We start from the raw sequence: 10529 nt of genomic DNA on the forward strand, positions 1-10529 counted from the left end.
TGTCTTTAAAGCAGAGAGACAGCATATTTGGCAGTGGATGGCTCAAATATATCTGACTCATGGAGAAATTTATAAAAACCTGAAGCCATTTTTAAAGCTTGAGTGAAAGAAGGGTTAAAAGAATCAGCGATATATAGTCTACCGGGGTGGTTCGAATAATGACCAGTACAAAGGTGTAATGAAAGGCACTGATATTATGAAAGAAATGATAACCAGACACCAACTCAACCTCCTCCCTAGATTTAATAATAACACAAATTACTATGACTATGTGGCTTCAACATGATCCATCTACTTTCGGAAGAATTCTTTTAACCAAAGCTAAAGGCATCTCAAGTCTAGTGTACCCTGCGGTATCAATTTTATTCAATATTTAACATCTAAAACATTAACAAAATACTTAACTTCAGTTAACTTTACATGGGAAAAAAATAAATAAAAAAAAACATCACCTTAACAAAGATATACTCTGAGATATATCGAGAAAAAGGGGGATTTGAATTATTACATTTCATTGACTTGAATGACCTTTATAGTTGTCTACGTTTTGCTAACAAGCTCTCCAAGCTTGAAAATTATGTTACTCCCATAACCTTTCCCCACACAAAACTATGATTTGGAATAATGAAGACATCATAGTTTTATATTTGAGTGGGGAATTATTTATGTAAATGACCTCTATGATATTTTCAGTGTATTGCTGAGTTACAGGCGTTCTCTTCTCATCAAATCCTTCACCATTACAGGTAAAGAGTTTAATTTTGTAACTAAAGCTGTTTCTGATGGCCTCTCCCTCCCTCTTCAAGAATAGTAATCTTCAGTTTCATGTTTATTATGGACCAAAAATGCAGCAACAAACATAAACTAAAGGTGCCGTGTTGTAGGCAACTGGACTTGTTTCAGTTTCTTGAAGACATTTCACCTCTCATCCAAGGGGCTTCTTCAGTCTTAACTAACTGGAGGGGAGTTGCAGGCTTTTAAACTCTGTGTGGGAGTGTCTTTACAGAATCACTAGTCCTGCCTGCATTGAACAGCATAAACCACATTACTCTGTTTATACATGGGTGTTTTGTCCTTATGATGGACGTTTCTCCCTCAGTGTGTTAGTAAGTTAAAGTGAACTGGAATATGATCCTCCTGAGTTTCTCAGATATTCCCGTGACACAGATAATGATGACGTGTTACATTTGCCTGTCTCCTTCTCTCTGTTTGCTTGGGACCTTTTACAGGTTTTGACAAAGGTTCAGTTTGGGTAGCCGTAGGTTTTAAGTGCTCTTCTGATCTAACTTCTGTTCCCTCTCCTCCCCCTCTGACTCGGTGGGCACAGTCTCAGCCCAATGGTTTAGGGTTCTGATGACCCAGCTTGTGCTCCAGTGGGTGATGAGAGTCAAACAGCAAGTATTGATCTGTGTGTAGGTTTTCTGTACACTTCAATGTTGAGGCTTCTGTCTTCTTCAATGTGTACTGCACAGTCCAAGAGGGGCAGACTGTGTGCTGCTGGAGGCCTTGAGCAACTATAAACTCCAAATTATAGATGAAGTTAAGATGACTGACAAAAAAGTATCCATGATTGCAAAGTTGATGCAAACTACCTTTGCCCTGCTGTTAGGTCATCAGTGACAATCTACTTGTTGGAGAGATCCTAAATTGCTGGCTTGCCCTTAAACTGGAGTCCCAGGTAAAAACGTGTCTTATTACACTGATGTATTTCTTATGTGTGGCTTTTTCATGATAATTTAGGCTGTATTACTTGAGACTCACATCAAACTTGGCTGACGGTTTGGTAGTTAAGCGTCTGCATGACCAACCAACTATTCCAATGTGCCTGAAATCTTCCACCATCATTCCTGTGCCACTTGAAAAGTGGTTGAATGACTACCGCCCAGTGGCTCTAACACCTTTAGTCATGAAGTGCTTTGAGAGGCTGGTGCTCTCACACATCAGGAGCATCATTCCACCGGACGTGGACCCACATCAGTTTGCCTACCAGACAAACCGCTCCACTAAGGATGCCATCAACACAGCTCTGCAAAGAGCCCCGACGCATCTGGAGAAACCAAACTGCTATGTGTGGATGCTATATGTGGATTTCAGCTCTACTTTTAACACTGTCATCTTTCACAAGGTGGTCAATAAACTGGACCCTGGGCTTTGGTCGTGGATCATGGACTTTCTCTACATTGTCCACAGCGAGTGAGAATTGGAAACACCACCTTCACCACCCTCATCCTAAACACAGGCAGCCCACAAGGCTGTGTGCTGAGCCCAGTGCTCCGATCTACACAGTAAAATTTGATGACACATTTCTGGTGGGCCTGATTGCAGACAGTGAAGAGACAGCATGCAGGTGAGGGGAACCATCTTGTGAGAACAACAACCTGGTCAAGCACAAGCTCCTTGCAGTCACCGTGTCAAAGCAGCTGGCATGGAGCTCTAACACCTCACAGCTTGTCAAAAAGGCTCAACAGAGACTGTTTTTATTCAGGAAACGGAAAAAGGCCCAGCTCCCACAATAACTGTTAGTCAACTTTTACAGGAGTACCATCGAGAATGTCCTGACCAACTGTGCAACCGTGTGGTATGCCAACTGCACAGCTGCCAAACGCAAAGACGTGGACACTGTTTGTGCTGCAAGGCTGAAGAAAAAAAAATCAAAGGCATCTGTAAGTACTTTACACACCCCGGACACTCCCTATTCAAACCTCTGCCTTCAGGCAAATGGTTCACAATGATTTAATCAACCTCCAACAGACTAAGAAACGGCTTCTACCCTAGAGCTGTAACTTCCACCCTAGTGTTTTTAACTGTATGTATCTTTATAATTATTATCATATATTTTATTTGGTACATTTTCCCTTGCTTACTTTGCATTATTTGTTGCTACCTAACCTGAGGAGAAAGACATTCACAATTTAATTAGAATGTTCTATTCTATTCTATTCTATTCTATTCTATTCTATTCTATTCAATTTCCCTGCAATACACATTATAATAAAAGCACTTGCGAAAAAACTATTTGCTATAACCATTCCCACTCACTGGCTTTGATTTATCTGAAGACTAGAAAAACAACAACAACAAGGTGACACTGTTTCTCATAATTTACACTTTGGAATTTGGATGGAATTTGACCTGCACAAATATATTTCCATATTAATATATGCAATATAGTCACAAGGAAAAGAGGGAAAGCCTAGTGAGACAGCCCTTGAATTAAAGAACACACCTGGCAGTGATGCCACAGGTGTCTTAGCTGCCATGGGAATTTCTCAGAAACATATTTTCAATTTGCAGAATGAACTGTTCGTTTAGTGCCAATAGGTTTTTATTTTTTTTATATGTTGGTGTTTGGGGGAGGTTTTCTTTAACTCCAAATTAAGATGCCTACACTATGTTTAAACAAAAGTCCAATCTGTAAGACAGTTAACTTCCTAACTCGTCAAATATTGACACTTTGGGTTGGTTGGTCAGGTTGACCAACCACCTCTTCAGGTCAAGACTTTGCTGTTCACTTACATCTGAAGGAGAAAAATCAATGAATTGAGATCAACAATGTAAACATCTTGACCAGAGAAGACAGGCGATTTGGAAGAGGAGTAAAGAATCCATCTATGTCAGACTTGAAAGACCTTCTTGAAACAGACGAGGTGGCCTACAATATTACTGATCAGTCACCCACAATGCACTATTGAGTTCCCTCCCCAGACAGCTTAACAACCACTCACTCCTGAGCTCACTGAGCCCTAGCAACCCACATTGGTTTGGTCCACAAGTGGCCCTAAAAACTCTGAAACTCAGAGCTCACAGGTGTCTTTAACAACTCTGTAAGGACACTCACACACAGAGTTTAAAAGCCTGCAACTCCCCTCCAGTTAGTTAGAAACCTCTTGGATGAGACTTGGATACAACTTCTAGAAACTGAACGACCTCCAGTTGCCTACGATACAGCACTTTAGAATAAAGAGCCTTAGAATATCCATGACCTTGATGACTGAGATCCTTCATCAACATCATTTCTTCTTCTTTGTGTGGCTGAAACTAAATTTGGAGAGACATTTTCTGGCCCTGTGGTGTTACCCCCAAGATTTCTAAATACGTATTTTATTTGAAGTATAATGGGTTGGAAGTTTAATTGGTGGAGCTTGTTGGGATTGATTCACTGCCTGGATGAAAAGACCAGTTAAATGATAGAAAAGCTCTAATAAATTGCTAAGGTTTGGACATTGGACATTGGTTTCTGGTGGTCTGCTTTGATTTGACCTGGGATTCCAGCAGCAGTACTTAATTAGAATTATTTTTTGGGAAAGCATTGACACATCCTTCAGATTTGACAGTTTTTTTAAGTAAAGTCAAGTATATCAATGATCAAACACAACTGGACAAATCTTTGCATGTTAGCAGTTGTTGGGGTGGTTTGATAATTTCATCAAAGAACATTCGAGTTACACTCTAAGTAATTCTGAATTCAGATGACACTCTGTCGGACCAGAACCACAGAAAAAAAACAAAAAAAAACAAAAACAAAAAACCAGCAGAAGGTCAAAGAAAGGGTTTGACATTTACACTGCGGGGAATCCACTAATTCTCCCTCCTTGTCGTTCTTACAGTAATGCAGACCATATAAAAGTTGTGACCCTTTTCCAGCTGATAATTATCTTTTAATTGCTGTTCTTTTCCTCCTTTTTCAACTTTGGCCTTTATCTTCTTCTTTCACACTTTGTTAAATGTCTCTGTAACGAAAGGTCAGAGTGCACCAACTGTGATGCCGCCGCTGAGTGCATGTGCATAAGACAGACAGATCTATAATCATGCAGCTCATGCTCTTTGTGTGTATCATTTGCCATGGTAACTGGTAGTCAAGTGGAATGTAATGTAAGAACAGAGAAAAGATGAAGGGAAATAGAAAGGATGGACAAAGAAGAGGGAGCAGGACAGTTAAAGATGAATATGTTGCCTTGTAAGGTGTCAAGGAATGCTCTTTTCTCTGTTCTTTCTTTCTTGATAGACCATTGTGGAGCTGGAAGCGAGAGAGACGGACAGAGATTTGTGGGAAGGAGCGTGTTCTTATTTGAGCTTGGGTTTCAAAGGGAGAAGCCTCTTTGTGTGTATTTGTCATGATGCTATGCATCTTTGTGTGTATATTTGTGTGTGTGAGATTATGTGAGCATCTCTCTGTCTGGGTCAAGCGTCCTCTCTCCCAGTGTGCAGTCTCAACGCCGCACCCCGCTCCCTTCTCATAATCCTTTTCTCCCCAGGCGATTCACTCTCCCGCAACTCGCCCCCTCGCTGAGATGAAGTTATCACACTACGCACACTAACCTTGCTTGTCCATCCTTGTGCACGTGTGTGTGTGTGTGTGTGTGTGTGTGTGTGTGTGTCTATTTGTGGTGGTGTGTATTCTCCCAAAACCTCACCCATTTTAACTTGCTCTTCATTTTCTGCGCAAAGGTTCTGCAGTCGGACACACCTTGTTACTGCATAATAAGGAGAGGCTGCTGCAAACACCATTCAATTCATGGAATCTAATGGGAAATGAGAGCCTAAGAATACTTTGTTTTCGCAAGCTTCACAAGCACACACACACACACACACACACACACTCACACACACAAACACACACAAAGACACACAATGACATAGAAATACACTGTACATATCTCTCTCCTGCAACAGCCTAAGTGTTAATGCAGTTTCTTGTCTGTTTGTGTTGGTAGTGCGATAGAATACTCAAGTTGTAACCTGCCTTTTGTGCAGCCTCCTGAAAGCCTCAGAGAGCCTTGACTATATTGCTGTTCTTCAAGTTTAAGGAGTTGGGCTAAGAATATCATTTCAATGTGACCACGGTGTCATGAACATACCTGATGAAGACGTCATCTGCATACCAGTGCACGCTGCCCAAAAATCTGCATGTACCTTTCACCATTAATCGTACCTTCACACATATGCAAGTTTCCCATGCCATGGGCACTAACACAACCCCATGGTATCACAGATGCTGGCTTTTGAACTTTGAACAAGTATTAATCTGGATGGTCATTTTTTCCTTTTTAGCTCGGAGGACACAATGCCCATGATGTCCAAAAACAACCTGAAATGTAGACCACGGCACACGTCTTCATCATGTGTTACATGATGGAGCCTCTTAAAACTTCCTGTTCCTCAGTGATGAGGCCCTAATTGGCCCGTGACAGGTTCCTGCTTGGACCTAGAAGAGTCTATAACTAGAATTAAATCGCCCCCGTGATGAAGTATTGTTCGTGGGACCAAATAATAACATCCCTAAGGGGAAACAATTTGCAATGGTTTTATCTAGCCACTAGGTGGAGCAGTGATGATGGAAGCTGCATCATTACTCCAGCATGAAGTTAGCTCTTTTTACAGTATCATAGGCATAGAATATTTGATAAGGGTGTCACAATTGTCCACATCCTCGATTCAATACAATTTTCGATTCTAAGGTCACGGTTCGATTCGATTCTCGATTTTTACATTTATTTTTATTTTTTTAAATCACAGGTTGCGATGCCATTTTTAGACCAAACTTTTATGCAATATAATATCTGACCTTTGTTCCCAATGTACCACACTACATTGTCAAATTTAAAACATTTATTAACAACATAATGTAACAATAACTTAGATCTTCAGTCAATTGGAAACTTAGACAAAATAACCTGCCATCTAGATTCTGTACAGCAAACTGTGGCTTTTTTGTCAACATAACTGCGACTTCAGTGATAGAGGAGGGGGTTCAAGTTCTGTCGATGGGTCTCCTGCATCTGCGGTTGCCATCATTGTAAGAGAGGTGTAGCTCCTTTCAGGAACAGGGCAGTGCGTGAGGTGTGTGTGCATAAAGTTTGTAAGGTGTGAGTGGGCGAGCAAGAGTGAGGGAGCATGCGTACCTGCAGACAGTGAATGAATGGGAGAGGAAGAAGAAGTGAGAGGAGTAGCAGTAGTAGCGACGGCAATAAAGTGTACAATACCGGCTGCAGTTTGGCTGTGAATAAAGGCGACGGCTGCTCCAGATACAGCAAAGCTCCCTGGTATTATTTCCAGACCAGCTTACCATGTGAAAGTGGTTCACCCCGACGGTAAACACAAACTTCAGCCCTGGAGGAAATCATCTCCCCTGTGCTTCCTGACCACGGTCCAGGAGCCCAACAGGAATGGTGTAACACCATGCTATCGTTTAACTGGCTGTAGCTAATAGCTACTGGCTTAGCTAGTAGCTAAGTTAGAGGAGGTTGGCTCGCAGCACTTCAACATGTATGTTTTTTCCCTCTTGGCAAGCCGACCGGACGTGACATGGGGGAGTGGCAGCATCGACGATTCCATTTTTTTAAATTTGAAGTTTGAGATAGTGACTTAATTTAGTTTTTGATGTGTGTGAGCGTGTGTACTGCATGGAAATGAAAGTAATATGGCTGGGCAATCAACAAGATAACGGGAAGGAAAAAACTATATGTGCAGCCTCCTTTTGAGTGGCTTACTTTATCGGCAGTGGTACCAGCACAAACTATTACAGTGTTAGAAACATTTACTTGTTTTTTTCTTGTTTGTTATTGTAGTTGTATGAATATAGTTTATCATGCTATCATGTAAATATCATTTTGATCATGTTAGCTTACTGCAAGACCACATCGTGGTTCTGCATGCAGAATACTGAGATATACTATTTGTTGCCACATTGAAATTGATATTTTTGTGATTAAACACATATTGAAGCAGAATATATAAATTACTACATCAATATCTGTCAATATATTTCCACTTTTGGACTTTCCAAGTGCTCTTAAATCATTAGAAATGTTCAGATTACAAGACACATTTTCTAATTTTTTTCAGTTCCAAAAAGCTGGAAGGCACATTAGACATGATGATGATATCCAAGTCCCTGTTGAATCTGCCTTGAATGCTCCAGAGAATGTGGGCTTTCCCAAACTGAATAAATATGGCTCATATAAACACAGAAATTCTTATCTAGCTTGGGGTTGTTGTAACTAAAATGCCTGCTGAAGAATAATATTTTCCATGGGCAGATGTAAGTAGGCTACTACATATCTGCAAATGTCATTTAAGTAACTTCATAATGTTAAAAATTCCAAAAACTGAAATGAATGGAAAAAATGGATGTCATAATTTTCAATATGTATTTCATCAGAATAAAACATTATTTTCATGGTGGCAAAACAATATATACACACACACAGGTGTGGTCAGTAATCTAACATAATGAGATTATGGTATTATAGTAAGAACCCTGTTGAAAAACAAAAAGCTGAAGCATAATATGACCTCATGATATGGTAGATAATCTAGAAACAGGCTCAGTAATTCACAATTATATTTGTATTTGGTTTGAATATTTCACTAAGTGTGGGTGGTTATTACACATGAACTATTACACTCAGATGACACATTTTCAGCAGAAATTATTGTTATTGCGCTGTGCATTTTTTTCTGATATTTTTATGAGAAATTCCTCACGCAGTGGTGGATAATAGAATAGCTGCGCTCAGTTTATAAAAGTATGTTCACAAATATCCTCTGGGTATCTCGGGAGGTGACAGAGGCCAAACACACCATTAGCATTTCAGTGCATCTCTTTGTTCTTATTCAATGGACATCCCAACAGGTATCCCAGCACCCCACACTCATCTGGCCACTGCAGGGCCGTTGAATCAACTAGAAAATGTTGTCCTGCATTTTGTCAGTGTGCGTCCACAGACACAAAGAGCACAGGCAGAACTCAAGAATGAGAGCTCTCTAAATTCTGATCAAACTGTCTAAACCTGGCTGGGCTGATAACACATAAAGCAAGAATCTGTTATGACACTGCCTATTCATCCCCTAACGTGCTATGAGGGAAATTATACGTCTAGTACTAAAATGAAGCAAGCTCATGAATTGGAAATTGTGTATGTACTATGAGCAGAGGCTAAAAAATCTCTGATTTAAAACAAGTCAGTAGTGGGAAGAAATGTTCCACTTCTCTTGGTGGGGGGGAGGCCAGCTGCTTGAATCTGACTGGACTGAGACCCGAAGACCAAGAGAGAGATTTACTGACACTGTGGCAAAATCACAGTGTCCCAGAGACTGAAACCATCCAGGGACCAGTGAAAGAAAAGAAGGAAAGAAGAGGGAAAAAAATGTGAAGAAGATAGAGGTCCAGTCATGTCAGTGTGATGAAATGAATAGTTTTCGGAGCAGATTGTTAACTTTTTAGTCAGTAAATAGCTGAGTTAACGTAAGTTCATGTTATTACACCTTAAATCCATCAAGGACATTTTGAAAGTTAGTTGAAGGTTAGTCTTATGTATAGCACACACCAAGCATCTGTTTTTTTTATTAAAATGTAACATGAAGGGGTCACATATCTTCTCTCTTCAGATGCACTTTTAAAATATTTCAGCACCAGCCCAGTGACACAGCATCAGGTGCTGCTGTCCCTCTACCTCAGCACAGCAGAGTGACACAGCACCAGGACTAAAGGCAGCAACAGACCTGCTGACTGGACATCTCTTCTAACTGACAAAGTGAGATGAGAGGTAGTTCACAGAGGACCAGTTCAAATAGACAAGCAGCTACACATTTCCCAAAGACAAAGATGGGAGAGTGTCAACATGACTTTTGTAACAAAGTCTTAGTCAATGCTGAAAAAATCAAAAGAAGCTGGCTGATGTGCTCAAACAAGAATGATCGCTTGCACTGCTTCTGCTGCTAAATGTTTTCCCCAAAAGAATATAGTCTTAATAAGGAAGGACTAAAGGACTGGAAAAATGCAAGCTACTTGCTGAAGGTTCATGAGGATAGCCAGGAGCACAATACTCACATGGCAACATGGCAAGAGTTGGAGGTCTCACAATAAGCAGGAGATGGCACTTGCTGAGGCTGAGAGATAATATGTTTGCACAATGCCTTATTTATATAGTATTTCTATCACTTGTTTCTGTCTTCAGTTTTTGGTTGGTGTGATATTTTTGACTTACAATACAATCTTGAATACATGCAGTTTCTGTGTTAGTGTATGAACACTGATTGTCAAATTGACTGCGATGCAAAGGGATGCTGGCTAAGGTCTTGCCTAGGGCACCAGATTACTCGGGGCCGGCACTGAGGATATGTTAGAACTCTTCATCTTCATTGCCTGATTTCCTGTGCTTAAACACATTAAACAAACATACAGTCTTCATTTTCATGACTGAATAAATAAATGGTCCATTTCAGAATAATAAACGAATAGTATATGCCTCGAATAATAACTATTAATGAGTTAATGTGTTCATAACTTTAGGGCTGCAGCAGATATATTATTAACTAATTTTAATAACTGAATATACTGCTGGGTGTCTAACCTATAACATTTAAACTTAGCGATTGTTGATGTAAAACATAAATGGCTGTACCTGGGCCAATGAAGAAATAGTCCCAATACAATCATTTTGTGTTTTAAAGCAGTACCGCCTGAGGAATCGGAGGTCACAGGCATCAATGTTGGTTCATAACCTTGACCCTTAGGTGCAGAAATT

The sequence above is a fragment of the Acanthopagrus latus genome, chromosome 1, assembly GCF_904848185.1.
Source record: "Acanthopagrus latus isolate v.2019 chromosome 1, fAcaLat1.1, whole genome shotgun sequence".
NCBI classification, from domain to species: Eukaryota; Metazoa; Chordata; class Actinopteri; order Spariformes; family Sparidae; genus Acanthopagrus; species Acanthopagrus latus.